The following is a 15532-nucleotide window of genomic DNA, read 5'->3' as shown; positions in this document are numbered from 1 at the left end:
CATTCGCCGCGTGGTATACACGCGCGTCGGGCGGGTTTTTAAAATCGGCGAACAAAGGGCCGCCCGCGAGCGTACTACGTACGTACTGCGTGCGTGCGTTCGCGGGAGAGGCGCGAAAGCGAGGAAGACTTCGTGGTTGTCCGTGCCGAGGATTTGAGAGGGGCGAGTCTTTTTTCGGGCGACCGACCGCCGGTCGACGACGCTTTCTGAGTGCGCGCACGCGCCAGTGTTTTCCGAAGGGAACACCCTCTCTTTCACTCCTGCCCTCTTTTGGAGGCTTGTCGAAGCCTCTCGCTGGAGTTAGGCCTAATGAGGCACGTGCTCTTTGTCGTCTGAGTGGTGTTGGCCTCAAAAGAGCGAACGTGCTGAAGTGTACAGCGAGCTCTTGAAAGGTGCCCGGCTCTCTGTCCTTAGCTGCTGGCGGTTTGACGCGCGGTGGCGTCGCGTATTTGGAGACCGCAGTAGCGGGTCTTGTTGTCGAGAATTACAGCGGAGGCTTTTTGCGGCGAGGTTAATCGGCTCTCAGCTTTTGGGGGCTCCGGCTCCCCGCGTCGACCTTCGTTATGTGCCCGTGGAGAGCGTTTTGTATAACTTACTAAAAGTATAACTTACTTACTTCTGGCGCTAGAGTCAACATTTCTTCCATAATCGCCTCCCTTGACTCGCAGCATTGGCCATACACATTTCGCATCGCCACCACCCAACGAAAAGGCGAGTTGTGCAATAAAACGCCAAAGGGGATTATGCACGGGCTCGTACGGGTACGCAAGGAGTAGCTTAATTGAACGCAGCATGCAGGCCATCTGAAGGCCTACGGGGACCGTCCCTCAAAATGATGGCATCATCGAAGTTATCCCGTGTTAATCTGTTGGATTTTCTACTCCAATGGCGTCTGTGTCACCTTGTGGTGCGTATGGCGTGAGCGCAAGTACGCCATAAGAAGTACTATACAAGCAGCAGCAATATGAGAGGGAACTTTCTGACACACGTGAAACAGCGCGAAAGAATAAGCCCGAAGGCGAAACGAGGACAGGACAGAGGTTCAGCGCTCTGTCCTGTCCCTTCTTCGTTTCGCCTTCAGGCTTATTCTTTCGCGCTGTTTCACGTATGTCAGAATGGACCAACTAGCCCAGCAAAAAGTTCTGCATGATAGGGAACATGGGAGCGCGTGGCCTCCGCTTTTCATACCGGCTGTCGGCGGCAGTGCTTCAAGAAGCGCGGATGCCACGCGCTCTCGTGTTCCCTCTCATATTGCTTCTCAAGAATGCCGCTCTGGGCACGTTGTTCGAAGTCTTCGGATTGTTATAGCCTATAGGTGTGCTTCCCACTTCCTTTCTGTTTATGCATGTGTTGGGGTGCCTTTCTGCACGCCAACAGTGCGGCTAGTGAGGGATCAAGACACCTGCACACCGCCTGATGGCCGACGATTCGCAACATTAGCGAACACATTCACGCCGTGTAGCGTGTCTTGAGCGACTACAGTTGAACGTCGTTGTAACGAGGTTAAAAATGTCCGGCGATTACTGCGTTATAGCCGTAGCTTCGTTATAGCCCGTCTTGAGCGAGCTTCCGAGGGGAATTGTCGTTTCTTCGCTGTATCCATTATTTCGTTATAACGAGGTTCGACTTATCGCTAATAGTATGCTGTGCGCAATCGCATTCCTTTTTCATGCGTATGAGTTCTGAAATAAATTTAATATCTCATATTCGTGAGTGACAATACAACGCAGTCATTCGTCATACGTACTAGTCTTTGTCAAAAGTTCACAGCCCAGGGGAGTCGATTTCTAAGCCATGTGGTGGGGCTCCTGTAGTATCCATGGAAGTCCTGACTATCGGAAGGGGCAGCTAGTACCGCAGTTCTTCTTGCTTTCAGGAGATATGGAACGCTAGGAATGCATAACGAGACGCACGTCGTGGTCCAGAAGGACCCCGCCTCCGGCCTGCAAACTTTTTACAATGGGTGCACAGCCACAGACTGTAAAGATCTTTTACTGCCCGCCCAGTTCACTCAAATAACAGTGCGCTGTGGTTCCAAATCGACCATCGATGGCAACTACCGTACCATTTTTAGGATTTATTCGTTTTCTTGTCACTGCTGTATTGTTTGCGGTCAACGACCTCCTTGAATCTTTCTGGTTGTCGTTTTTGTTGCGAAAGCAACACTACGCGAGTCGCCGAGCCATTTCGCGGAGCTGACGATAGGTCATACTGCGCATGCGCGAGGAGCATTGATGTCACACGGCGCACAGCTGGCGCGCCGCCGCCGTCGCTGCGCGGGTGACTCAGAGGTGCCGCCGCCGCGCTCGCCATTTGCGCATGCGCAGTAGCGGCGCATAGCTAGCGTGCCGGGGCCGCCGCCGGTGCAGCTCTCCAGCGCCTCTCCCTCTCTTCTCGTTGCTTTCGCAGTCTATAGGTTTTACCAGAGCTAAACCACTGCCAATATTCTCACCATATTTCTTACATCTGCTTGCTAAAAAGTATGTGACGTTGTGTGACGTTCCTCTGCCATCGCCTGTGTTTGATATCGTCCCCAATATATAATACCCTTTGGACCTTTAATGGTAAAGAAAAAATAATTATGCTTATGATGATCCTTAATTACGTCTCCTGTAACCGTCATATCGGTATACATCCCTAGTTCAGTGCCCCATAACGTTGCTCTTTAGGTAACGTAAGCGAACGAATTCGTAGCCGTTTGCTCTCCTCTTTGGTCGTCCACTCTGAGTGCCGTCCAAAATAATCAGCAACACTAATTACGTGGTAGAGAACTTAATGAGAGCAACGATATCGTTCTCCCCTTCCCCGGGGTTGGTATCGATTTCCATAGTATCCGATGTGCCTCATACGCTATCCGGATTGCCTTCAAAAGGCTACGAAGGCTTCTTTCTTTGCTGCGCGGCGCTCGGTGTTGGTACAAACTCATCGCACCGTTTACAAACGAAGGAGCGAGGACTTTCAGCAAAGGATAGAAAAAACAAAAGGTAAACCGCACACCGCAACGGTTTCAGTTTCAGTCTTTTCATGCATCGCTAAGTTACAATCGCTTGATTGCTACTCAGGTCACGTCTTATGACACATCGATGCCTGTGCGTGTCTAGTGTGTGTATACGGAAGGAAAAAAAAAGGTGTGTATTCAGTGCGCGTCTTCTGGTTGCTCGGTGCGTCGAGATAAAGGCGGTTCCGGTGCCCTTTCGGCTCTGCGGAGATAGAGCGCCCTTTTCTTCTTTTCTTCCTGCCCCTCAAAGCGTGTTGCCTTTTATTTTCCTTTTTACTTCTATCTTACTTCGCATCTTAATTCTGTTCGTGCACTCCGTCTCGCAAAGTAGCGTGCAGCGCATTGCGAAGGCTGTATACAGCTGGTGCCGGCTAATGAGGGACGGCCGAATTCACGAAGCTGTTGCTCGCGGGCAGAAACAGCGTGATTGGTGGTGACACGATTAGCAAGACTATCGTGATTGGCGATCGCGCGAGCACCGACCAATCGCAAACCGCCGTTGTACTTGCGAAGAGCATGTAGCGGTCTTCCATTGGTTGACGCCAGTTGTAGATTCCGCAACGCAGAGCAATTCTGAACTCGTGATTTGCCGGCGCGATTGGGCGGTTATCGTGAATGGTCATTGCTTGGCCGTCGAGAAATCACAAACCAGCTTTATATTTGCGAAAAGAAAACATGGTGGTGCTCGAATGGCTGGCACCATCTCCATATTTCATAGAGCTGCATAATTGCAACGCACGATTGGCCAGTGTGATTGGCAGGCTGCCGTTATTGGTTACCGCCTGTGGGCATCGGTCGACAGTGAACTTGCGGAGAGCATGGCAGTCCTCTGTTGGCTGAAACCATCTCTATATTCTGCAGCATTGAGCTGCTTCAATCCGCGATTGGCCGGCTCGACTAGCGGGCTACCGTGATTGGTTGGCGCGGCGACATCAACGGACAGTAAACCGTTCGTGCACATGTGCGAATTGAGCACAGCAGTTTTCGAATGGCTTACATCAGCTCTATGTTTTGCAGCTTTGAGCCGTTCCATTTCGCGATTGTACGGTGTGATTGGCAAGCTACCGTGATTGGTTGACGCCTGAACACCGACGGATTGGATCGTTTTTATACTTGCGAAGGGCATAGAAGTCACTGATTGGTGTATACGGCTTCTATAGATACTCGGCGTCACTGCACTCTTTTAAAAGGGCAGGGTTCAGGGCGCTTGTAAGTTTACCGCTGCATCATATTGCCGCCTTGCCCGTTCCACGGAGAGAGCGCTTTCCCGACTCTGTTATTGCGTATGCGCGAGGTGCGCGTGACGTGAATTAAATCTGAGCCTGCTGCGGATTCGTCGGGTGCCCGCAATCTGGATGCTTTTGGATGAGCGCGGTTCTGTCTCCCGCGTCCGCCGTGTTTTTTTTTTTTCTTAGTTCATGTAGGTGGCGTGTCGCACGCTTGCGGTAAAGAAAGTGAACGGTAAACAAGACGCTTACGCGTTTGCTTGCGTAATTACGCAGACTGAGTTGAACATTTGGAAGTGGATATATCTCGGAACGCGCTCGAGCCCGCTAGACGAGAATAATTTTTTAAAAAGTTTTCTGAACAAGCGCACGACGAATCTTTAATTTCATTATATTTATTTCTGAGACTGACGGCAGTGGTTATGATCTCAGTTTGTGTCCGTCGGTTGTACAGCCGACGTGGAACAAATCAGTTTCGTTTACATGTGCTCACTGGCATGGTGGGGGCCTTTGTGTTTATTTGTTCGTCAGTCTCGCCGTGCTATTTGTCCAAGTTGCTCAGCAGGAAGCGTAGCACTAGTCAATGTTCCATATTCGTTGTCCACCTTCGAGCGGCGCTTCGTGGATTATGACAACTGTCGTGCTGTTCCCAGAGGCGGTGCTTGAGAAAGATTCCGGCCTGCTGGTGTCGTTTGCCGCGTCTGGTGGTTTGGTTTGGTTTTTCGGGGTTTAACGTCCCAAAGCGACTCAGGCTATGAGGGACGCCGTAGTGGAGGGCTCCGGAAATTTCGACAACCTGGGGTTCTTTAACGTGCACTGACATCGCACAGTAGACGGGCCTCTATCATTTCGCCTTCATCGAAATTCAGCCGCCGCGGCCGGGATCGCAACCGCGTCTTTCTGGCCAGCAGCCGAGTGCCGTAACCACTGAGCCGCCGCGGCGGGGTACAATGGTGCTATGATCATACAGTCGAACCTCGTTATAAGGAAGCAGTTTATAATGAAATAACGGATAGAACGAAAGAATGACGATTCCCCCTGGAAGATCGGTCAATACGGGCTATAACGAAACTACGGCTATAACGAAGTAACCGCCGAGCCCTTTCAAACTTCGTTATAACGAGGTTCAAAGCTTGCCGCGCACCTTGTGCCTGCTTGAGGTACAAGGTTCGACCCCCTATGCACTCTGCCGCTTCCTGTTAGAGGCGCGTACGCGAGCTCTGCTGTAATGCGCGTGCAGCGGCCCTCTTTCGCTATGCTCCGCGGTGGCGCGTGAACGCGAGCGCAAACAGACGCTTCCTCTGCCGGCGTCGAACGTCACGCACCGCATGCTCCCTTGCTCCCTTCTCCTCGTGTGTGCGCGCCTGTGCGTTTTTCCACTCCCCCTTTCATCCCCTTCCCCCTGCCTCGCCCCCCGGGGCATCTGCATGCGTGTGTGTGTGCCGCGCAAAACGGCGACCGGACGCCCTGCTGTGGCCAAGGCAGCGTGTGTGTGTTTGCGGCGGGATGCCGATCACGTTGAACGCGACGCCGCAGGCTGCTGATGCTGTTGCTGCTGTTGATGTTGTACCTGTGCGCGCGTTTGCGGCCGCTGGGGACAGCCCGCGAGGACGTCGAGGGAGCGTGGAAGGGATGAGACCGTTTTTTGCGCTCGACGAAGAACAAATGGTGCTTTTCCTTTTGGCGCGTACGCAAGCAAGTGGTGCGGCATTTGCTGTACCACGAAAACATCGTTGCTGTAAACCGTGGCGCTAAGGGAGCTTGTTGTCGGGCCCGTTGGTTCGTACTCGGAAAAGAACACCCGAGCATTACGAAGACCACCGCGACTCTGTGTGCTTCTCTTACTTGTGGTCGCCTTCATGACGCTTCTCTGTCATGGCGGCGCTGTCTCTTGCGCTGTCTCTTGGCGGCGCTGGTATATGACTCTCTGGGTTACTTGTTCTTTTTTTTTCGGGAGGTGCCTAGGTTTCTGACTAGTTTTAGTGTCTCCACTTCACGCATGAAATCTCTCGGCAGAGAGAAAGCTGTCACTTGGAGACATTTACAAACAGGCTCTTTACCAAACCTACATATACTAAACAAAATGCACCTTTCGATAGAGAGAAATGCTATAGAGAGAAAATGCACTCTCGATAGAGAGTGCAGCGCCTGTCTCGTCGTCTTCTTTTCCTGTGTCCCTGCTCCTGCGCTGTTTTTTTTCTCAAGATGTACCAACTCGCTCAGCTCGGCGTTTTACTGAAGCACCTTTCGATATACGCGGACAAATGTCTGTGGTGCGACGAAAAACCCACTCTATATCACATCACGTGGGCCTGCAAAAACATAGACGCGGCCCCCAAAATACAAAACCCGAGTGCGGAGCAGTGGTAGACTCTGCTGTTCAGCGACCGCTGCGAAGACCAACAAGGTCTGGTACAGCGAGCTCAACGGGCGGCAGTGGCCAGCGGAGCCCTGGACTGAGGGCAACCGACCACTGATTAGAGGCGGACGACTTCGACAGAGAAGGCTCCTGGGGGTAGAACCAAGACGTCTCTGAAGATGCCCCCAAACCGCACGAAAAAGCATTAGTGGAAATAAAGTCCTTCCTTCCTTCCTTCCTTCCTTCCTTCCTTCCTTCCTTCCTTCCTTCCTTCCTTCCTTCCTTCCTTCCTTCCTTCCTTCCTTCCTTCCTTCCTTCCTTCCTTCCTTCCTTCCTTCCTTCCTTCCTTCCTTCCTTCCTTCCTTCCTTCCTTCCTTCCTTCCTTCCTTCCTTCCTTCCTTCCTTCCTTCCTTCCTTCCTTCCTTCCTTCCTTCCTTCCTTCCTTCCTTCCTTCCTTCCTTCCTTCCTTCCTTCCTTCCTTCCTTCCTTCCTTCCTTCCTTCCTTCCTTCCTTCCTTCCTTCCTTCCTTCCTTCCTTCCTTCCTTCCTTCCTTCCTTCCTTCCTTCCTTCCTTCCTTCCTTCCTTCCTTCCTTCCTTCCTTCCTTCCTTCCTTCCTTCCTTCCTTCCTTCCTTCCTTCCTTCCTTCCTTCCTTCCTTCCTTCCTTCCTTCCTTCCTTCCTTCCTTCCTTCCTTCCTTCCTTCCTTCCTTCCTTCCTTCCTTCCTTCCTTCCTTCCTTCCTTCCTTCCTTCCTTCCTTCCTTCCTTCCTTCCTTCCTTCGGGATGTGCCGTGTCATCCGTCACTTGGAAGGAGGTGCTGGGGCGATGAGGGCAACTTCAGTCGGAAATGTGGTTCTTTCACCGAGACTGGTCCATGACGTTGCTGATCCGGGGCTGCGCTCGCGAGTGGTTATAGTGTAAACGTCGCAGTCCTCGTGCAGTGAGCGGTAATCGTACGCTAACGGGACTTTGCGGACAAATTGACGTTGTCCTGTATGCATTAATTTCCGCATTCTAATGACAAATACTCTATATAGTTCCACTGAAAAGGGAACTTTTATATGCCGAAATGGCTTAGAAATAAAAGACAGATATCGCCACACTCTGAACACGAATACACCTATATGGGAATGAAAAGGGAATAAGCTGCGCATTTCTTTTCATAATAGCGAGTGCGCTAGAGGGCAGATTACTTCAAAACACATTCACAATCATTCACTTCAAAACGATGACCTCGGAGTCGTTTTCGCTGCCACGATTGTGAGCTGAGTGGCGGGAAGATGTTTAAGTGAAGTTTTCTGTCCAGTAGATGAGTCTTTTGATATCGGACAAAGGCTTGCTTGCAAGGCTTGCTTGTGGCTTGTAGCTAATGCAAGCAACGAATAGTTTTTCAGAATGCTAACACCACAGTGTTTTTCTTACTTTACTTATTTTTTTTCCGCTAGACATTTGTTTATAGTTTTATTCATTTTTTGTATTAACGCTTATGCTGCTGCCACTGTATATTGGGGCATGGTACTTCTCAAGCCAGCCATTCTGCTGGCTTTTCCACCATGCTCCAAGCATCTTCTACTGGCGCTGAATAAAGGATTGATTGATTGATTGATTGATTGACATAGCCAAAGAGAGAGTTACAGAATTGGTTTTTACTAAGAATAAAAGTTGTCAGCGTCCCTTTACACTATTTGCAGAGTTAATGCTTGATAAAGGACGAGAAATGTCAAGAGTAATGTAAGGAGTTAATCTGTCGGTCGCGGTGAACGCAGACCCGTGTGCTGTCTACTTTGGCTACGTTTCTCGTTACTGAGCACTGGTGTTTGTTTGGTTTTCATACGACTTCGCTTTTGGCCATACCTGCTATCGGTTATGTTTGAATGTGGGGATGCGGTGTTTCCGTTATACCTCTCAAATAGATACTGGAGGGTTGTTCTTTTGAAGTCAGAGTTTCACGGAGCGCAACACAGTCTACGCCGGGCGTCAAAAGTGTCAGAGCCACGGAAAATTCGTTCAACTTTCTCGCCACTTGGACGCGCAGGGGTCTTGCTGCCCTATTGCTTAAGATGACATGCGTTATTTGTGGGGCTAACAACCGAACAGGTAGCAGTACGTGCTGGAAAATTTAAATGCGATTTTGTCCTCTTTATACAAAATATTCATGAAAAAGCGCTGAGGTGACGTTGAATTAGGTGAAGCGTAGAAGAAGCGTGAAGCGTAGAAGCGTAGAAGCGTAGTGAAGCGTAGATTGGCTTCACGCGTGAAGCGCGTGAAGAGTGAAGCGTAGCATGGGTATGGGTTCGCTTGGCTGGGTGCTAATGAGTAATTACTGCCTTATTACGTGTGAAACGGTAACGCTAAAACCGTTTTCTTGGCTCTGTAAGTTCTTCTTGGCTTGTACGCACTGCCACATTCAGTCCGTCAGAATGTGAAGGAGCAAAGCTAAGAGCATATATGCTGATTCGGCAAAGTGCGGCTTTACGGACCGATTTTCTCAATCGGATCCGGGATGTACCGTCTGTGCTTCGGCGCCGATTCCGCTGTACTCTCCACTGCTACTCTTTGAAAGGACGTGAAGAAATTTTTACGAAGAAGCAAAATAAACGGAACAGTGAGAGCTGCCTCCAAGAAGCCGCTCTCAACATTCGGGTTCCGTGGCGTGCAATTTACTCCGAAGGCCGCGAACTGCATAAACGCGAAACCATACGCGCAGGAAAATGAAAAAAAAAGAAGAAGGAAAAAAAGCGTAGCTAGGGTCAGCAGCGGCTGAGAAAACTCTGGCAATCGGCGACAGCCTAATGAGCGGTTCCCGTACGGCGAGCGCACAATCCGTTCGTCCCGCTGAAAAGACGCAGGCGAGGCTCTTCTTCGGAAGGCGCCGACGCGTCATCGCCTTGCGATGCGCCCCCTTTCCCCGCCCTCGAAGAGGAAACGCGATTGAAAGAAGAGAGGAAAGAACAAAAAGAACAAGTGAAAGTGGCCGCTGGCGGTTCCAACGGGGAAAAAGAGGGTGCCGGAGTGCGAGCGCGTTTGTTGCGTTCATCTTTTTATTTCCTTTTTTTACGGCTCACCGCCTCTTTCCGCGTCCAAGGCCGGAGGGAGTGGGGGGGAGTCTGCATTCCAGCCTCTCGTGTCGCGCTGCCGGGCATGCCGTTGTCGGAGGAAGCTCGGCCCGTTCATAAACCGCTGCGTGCGTGCGTACTGCGAAGAGCGTCCCGAAGTTTTCGCTGAGCTGTCCTGGCGCCTAGCGGGGCAGCTCATTCGTGGGGCGTGGCGGCCTGTGTCTTTACTGTGTACGCGTGCGCGAAATCTCGAATGCGCGCGTACGTGTCGGCGCGCTTACACTGAGCACGAGCACGAATGAATGGGATTTCTAAACATTCGGTCAGCGTTATAAACCCAGACGATCGTCCTCTATGTTCCGTTATAATTCACGCATGTGCATTTTTGTAGAACTGAAGTCTCTTAAATCGCTCGCATTTTTGTTATTGCTTTTTAAGTGAGTGAATGAGTCTTGGGCGTTGCATTCGCGGAGCGGTGACCTGTCTGAGTAGCGTGAGTGAGGGAGAAAAGGAAGGAAGCAGGGATGGAGCCAGGGAGTGTCCGTCTGTTCCTCCTTCATCGTGTTTTATTGCGAAAACACTGCTTCACGAGGTCTGACCGGCTCACCGAGTTTGTGTGAAGCTTGACCTTGAATGTGACCTTGGCCAAACTATAATAAACAAAACAAATATTGGCCCTGCTGGGATTCGAACCCGCGGCGGCGCAAACAGATCAGCTTCGGTGGCCACTGCAAGAGAGCTATTGCCGCAGCCGATCACGCATCGTGGTAAACTGCGCTCTCTCGCGCTGTGCATCGCACGTCGTCGTCTTCACCAACTAACGTTACTGCCAACTAATATCGTAACCCCGCCGCGGTGGCTCAGTGGTTACGGCGCTCGGCTGCTGGCCCGAAAGACGCGGGTTCCATCCCGGCCGCGGGAAGTTCTAGAGGCCCGTGTGCTGTGCGATGTCAGTGCATGTTAAAGAACCCCAGGCGGTCGAAATTTCCGGAGCCCTCCACTACGGCGTCTCTCATAGACTGAGTTAGTTGCTTTGGGACGTTAAACCCCAATAAACCAATAAACGATACCAATATCGTCGCCAGACGTGCCGACGACACAGCAAAGCAAAGCCATGAGGCAAGCAGGCTAAACACATGCTGTCGCACGTCTACTCAGTTCAACTGCGTTAAAACCAACTTTTTTGAGGGACTATTTCTAACGCGTAATGTGAGTAATAGTGAATGAACGGTACGAGTGAGGGATTATTAGCCTGTGAGAAAGTCGGTTTGTGTCTTCGTCCTACCTTTATCGCAGTTTTTATCTGTTATGAGAGTGAAAATGACTGAGCGGATGCGAGCAGGAGGCTTGCCTGAATGGATGAACAGGTAGAGGGTGTGAGCTGGAGATGGAGTGGGCGGTTGTTCCAACGGAGGGGGCATTTGTGATGGAAATGAGCAGCGGCAGGAAGAGGTGATAAGATGCTCAAGGTGACCGACTCGTGCTCATTCATTACACCCGCGCGCTTGAATTAAACAAGCGAGAGCGCTCGCGGCGAATACAATCCGTGCATGCATGAGTGCGCGATATGCGCGAACAAACATACGCGAGCCGCCTGTGTAGGTAAATTGCAGCGGGTTATCTACTGCGTGATAGGTAAGAAGGCCTGCGCGCCAGCCAGGAAATGAGTTCGCTTGAAGTTGATCTGAAATTAAAGCAAAAAAAAAAAATGGAAGGACCTTACCCGCCTTAAAGGTATGACGGGATAGCGTAGTGGGTTAATTCCCATATATGCTGTAGGTCATTCTTTACATTCATAGATCCCTGGGAGTCCTCATACCACTCCTGGCACAGTTGTGCAGCGGTTAGGCGATGCACCATTTCCCGGCGATGGCAGGTGCTCCCAGCGGTGGGTCTTGTGCGGCGCAGGTTGATCTTCCCGAGCTACCGGTCATTAATTTAACTGCCACCTACCATGTCACACGTGTTTTGTCACGTGTTTTGTGTTTATCCTGTGCTATTTCTTTTTCTAACGCGACGCTATAAATAAGCCCGGACATTCATGAAGGCTGCGGCGAAGCGTCGAAAAAGCTTGGTGGTGGTTGTTGCGTTGCAACCGCTGTTCGCTGTCCTCAGTCACGTGGCACCTCGATCACGTGTCCAGAGGTGTGACACTATATCATTATCCAGGCAGTATGTGACTGTGGCGTCGCTCTTTTCTCACTGGTCGGAATGTTAGCGCGTTTTCCCACCGGGAAAGGGGCATCGTACAGTTTTTTTTTATTTTGAAAGACGCCTCACGATCATCATCATCAGCGTGACTACTCTCGCTGCAGGGCAAAAGCCTCTCCCATGTCTCTCCAATTAACCCTGTCCTAAAGAGACCTAAACACCGCAAAAAATAAAAAGAAATAACAGAAATGCACATGTCTGCGTGATAGAGCTATCACCGTAAAATAATTGGGAGGCGTCAAGTGAGGCCTCGTCTACCCAGTTGCTTGCGCGTGGCTGGTTTTGCATAGTTTCGCTTTTGGTCTCACGGTGGAATTCCTGGCTCCACGGCTTCATCGCTTGCGCAGGCCTCTATATGCGGCGTGCCAGTTGCGGAAAGCGATAAAAATACATAGGAAAGGAAAAAAAAAAGTAGGATCTTTTTTTGTGCGAGTTGTCCTTGAACGTGTCCGCCGTGCTGCAGACCTCGACATATCTCGCTGCGACACTGACAGGTCAGGACAGGTGCCGGCTGGCCGCAGCCTGAACTGCCAACGACTGCAACGGAAAACTTGTTTTTATAACTGAGTATAGGACGAGGACTGCAGCCAAGCGCGCTGGCGATTTTGCGTGTGTTAGCGTCCTGGTCAAACCGCGAAAGCAAAAGCAACCGGCTGGTTTCATTATACTGCGGCAGCAGCGGTACTCGCAGTCATGCGTTATAATTAGGCGGATAGCTTAGTGGAAATTACCTTGAGGTAAACCGTCGATCGTACTCACCACTTTCTTTCTGCCAGGTGCATGGTCAGGTCCGCAACGCCTTAATCCTGCCCCACGCAAAACTCTCATGCATTCTGCTTCTGCATTCTGACGAATGCCGTTCCACGGTAGCTAACGTCACCAGAAATTGAAAAACATTACAGGATTTAATTCACGATGTTTAGGCTGGAGGACCACCCTTTTGCGAGCCTTTTTCCTCCAGCCGAAACGTCGTGAATTAAATCCTGTTATGTTTTTTATGCGAAGCATACTACTTTAGCTACTACTTCAGCCCTTCACCGTGGTTATGCGCCTCCAAATCACGTGATACATGACATCACACCACGTGACACGATGACGTCACGACAATAGAGAAACGGGGGCCCACCTCGCGCCGTCGCTGTGGTTGTGCGCCTCCAAATCACGTGACACATGACGTCACACCACGTGACACGATGACGTCACGGCAGTGGAGAAACGGGGGTCCACCTCGCGCCGTCGCTGTGGTTGTGCGCCTCCAAATCACGTGATACATGACGTCACACCACGTGACACGATGACGTCACGACAGTGGAGAAACGGGGGCCCACCGCGCGCCGTCGCTGTGGTTGTGCGCCTCCAAATTACGCGACACGATGATGCTTCGCATTCTCAAGGCTTAACCAAGTTAAGCCTCAGCCGTTTCTTACGTCTGGTGACTTCATCGTATAGTGCTCAATCAGCTGGCCAAATCACCTCTCTCTCTCTCTCACACACACACACACACACACACACACACACACACACACACACACACACACACACACACACACACACACACACACACACGCGCGCGCGCACTAATGTTCATATCATATATATTTGACTATCCCCTTAGTCCTGCTTACTTGACTATTGCATAAATAACTTGCCAATCCCGCCAACCACAAATGTGAAATGTGCGGTATTATGCTGTCACTTTCTGTTACTAATTGCTACCTTATTATTTTTTCGCCTCCCGTTAATGCTCGTGATCTCCTTCGTGACCGCTGCGCGCAGCCTTTAGGATATAGGCATGAAGAAGTTAAGACTTCGGTGGTGCGTTGAGGACTCTGCAAGCAACCATAGGCGATTTTTTTTTATTATTTTCCGGTGAAGAATCTTTTTCCTACGATGCTGTCGATGCTCTTCGCCCTGTGTTTTAAGCAGATAATTTAAGTTTTTATTCGCCTTCGTACGCCGCCATAAATCTCAACAATCTGCTCACGATTGTTGAAATTGTTTCCATCTGTGCTGGAAACACATCGGTTGAAGCAGTGGTGCACTGAACCACAGCTTTACGGAAACATAATGTAGAGTTGTGGGAAGGAATTTTCACGAAATATATGGCTCTGAAATTAAAGGACCACGATAAATTGACGGTTCCAAATGTACAGCGACCTCCGCTAGTGCATGACTTGCCTTAAATGATATAGAAATATACCACTATCATGGTCTCTTCGCCATATAATAGAATGAGGTGCAGCGCCAAGGGTCGTGACCTTTTTCGGTAGGCAAGTCCGGCCGTAACGCAATATAGCGGCTTAACGCAAGGTGTGCGCCCGCCGCATCCGCAATCCCGTTGCAACGAGATTTCGTTATATCGGCCACCTTCCGCAAGGTACGGGTCACGTCTCGTCCGTATTTCGACGTCCGGCCTCCCTAACTGCCGCAAGCACTTTGCGCAAGTGCCTTCAGACACCATGCCCCGCTCCGCGGCGGCGCTTCAGAACCTCACGCTATAAAGCGCGCGAGCGTAGGCTGTGCGGTTGGATTGTGGCTTTTTCTCACCGCTACATCTGCTCCTTGGTCTTTCTTTTTTTTTTTTTTTGGTATCCTTCCCCGCGTATTTCTTGTCCCTTTTCTCTTCACTGGGCGCGCATCGCGTCTTTTGTTCGACCTCTGGGCGCCCCAACAGCTGCGCGGGAGAGCCCGCGGGTACAGCAAGACGACGCCTCCGAGGAGCAAGGAGGGTAATGACGGTGCGTCATCGCCCTCTTGCAAGGGGCGGGGGGGAACGAGCGGGAGACGGAAAAAGCGAAGGTTTTTCTAAGCTTAGAACACCGCGGGACAACCTGCCTGCTGTGTCATCCATCCCTTTACTTTCCCCCGTCGTCCTTCTCGCACTTTTGCCCTGCGCCGCCGTAGCTCTCGGCTCCGTATTGTTCATTTCCACGCGTATTGAGAGAGGCAAGGACCTCACGAAGGCGGTTGGCGGGCGTCAATGGACTCCTTTAAAAAACACCCTTAAAGGGCACGGAGGAAGCCAGAGTAAAGAATGCGCATCGGGCAGGGTCAAGTGACAGCAAGAAACGCGGCTGTTACTGGCAGAGCTTACAGCGTTGTTTGTTTGCGTGTGTTCTCTTTGGCGGAGGTGTGTTAAGCTGCTCTTCTCGAAACACAGGCAGCGTTGTAGAATTCTGGCCTCTCTGCCTCTCTTTCACAAACGCACGCACACTAGCGCGCGTGTAATGTTTTAGTTGTTTGTTTATTCAGGTTCGCCCGTTTACTTTTTTCTGTAAGATAATCTACAGAACGAACACGGCAAGTTAGACGGAGCAAGCAAATGCCAAAATATGAAAACGAGTGCTCCAAGCTGCCCTGTCGCCTATAGCTTTCGAATACGAAAACAACACCGAGATCTTCAGTCGTTTAGTTAACCAACTTGCGCACAAGTGCAGCTGTCACAGGATGAAGTCTTATATACTCGGTAGTGTCTAGAAATTTGCCTAATTTTGTGAAATATGTTTCAGTTACTAATGATTCAATATGTCAAGCAGCGGCAAACCATTTGCTCCGAACTGGACCTGCATGACTGAGGCCTGCAGAAAGGCTTCCTCGAAGGTGTGAAAGCCTGAGCAATAATTCCTTCGCCTGAACGTTCCTTCGAACTAGACGACCCTTGATGTGTTTGCTCAACACCTCACG

The 15532-nt window shown here is 50.7% G+C and overlaps 1 protein-coding gene across 1 annotated transcript in view; it reads left to right on the top strand.

Moving 5' to 3' along the window:
* LOC149364585 (uncharacterized) overlaps nucleotides 1-15532 on the top strand; it is a 283458-nt gene that overhangs the window by 15025 nt on the left and 252901 nt on the right. The window lies entirely within an intron of this gene.

Source organism: Amblyomma mixtum, chromosome 2, assembly GCF_055824585.1.
Source record: "Amblyomma mixtum isolate Tamu chromosome 2, ASM5582458v1, whole genome shotgun sequence".
NCBI classification, from domain to species: Eukaryota; Metazoa; Arthropoda; class Arachnida; order Ixodida; family Ixodidae; genus Amblyomma; species Amblyomma mixtum.
Note: the sequence above shows the minus strand (reverse complement) of the source record. Positions and strands in the feature narration are given on the sequence as shown.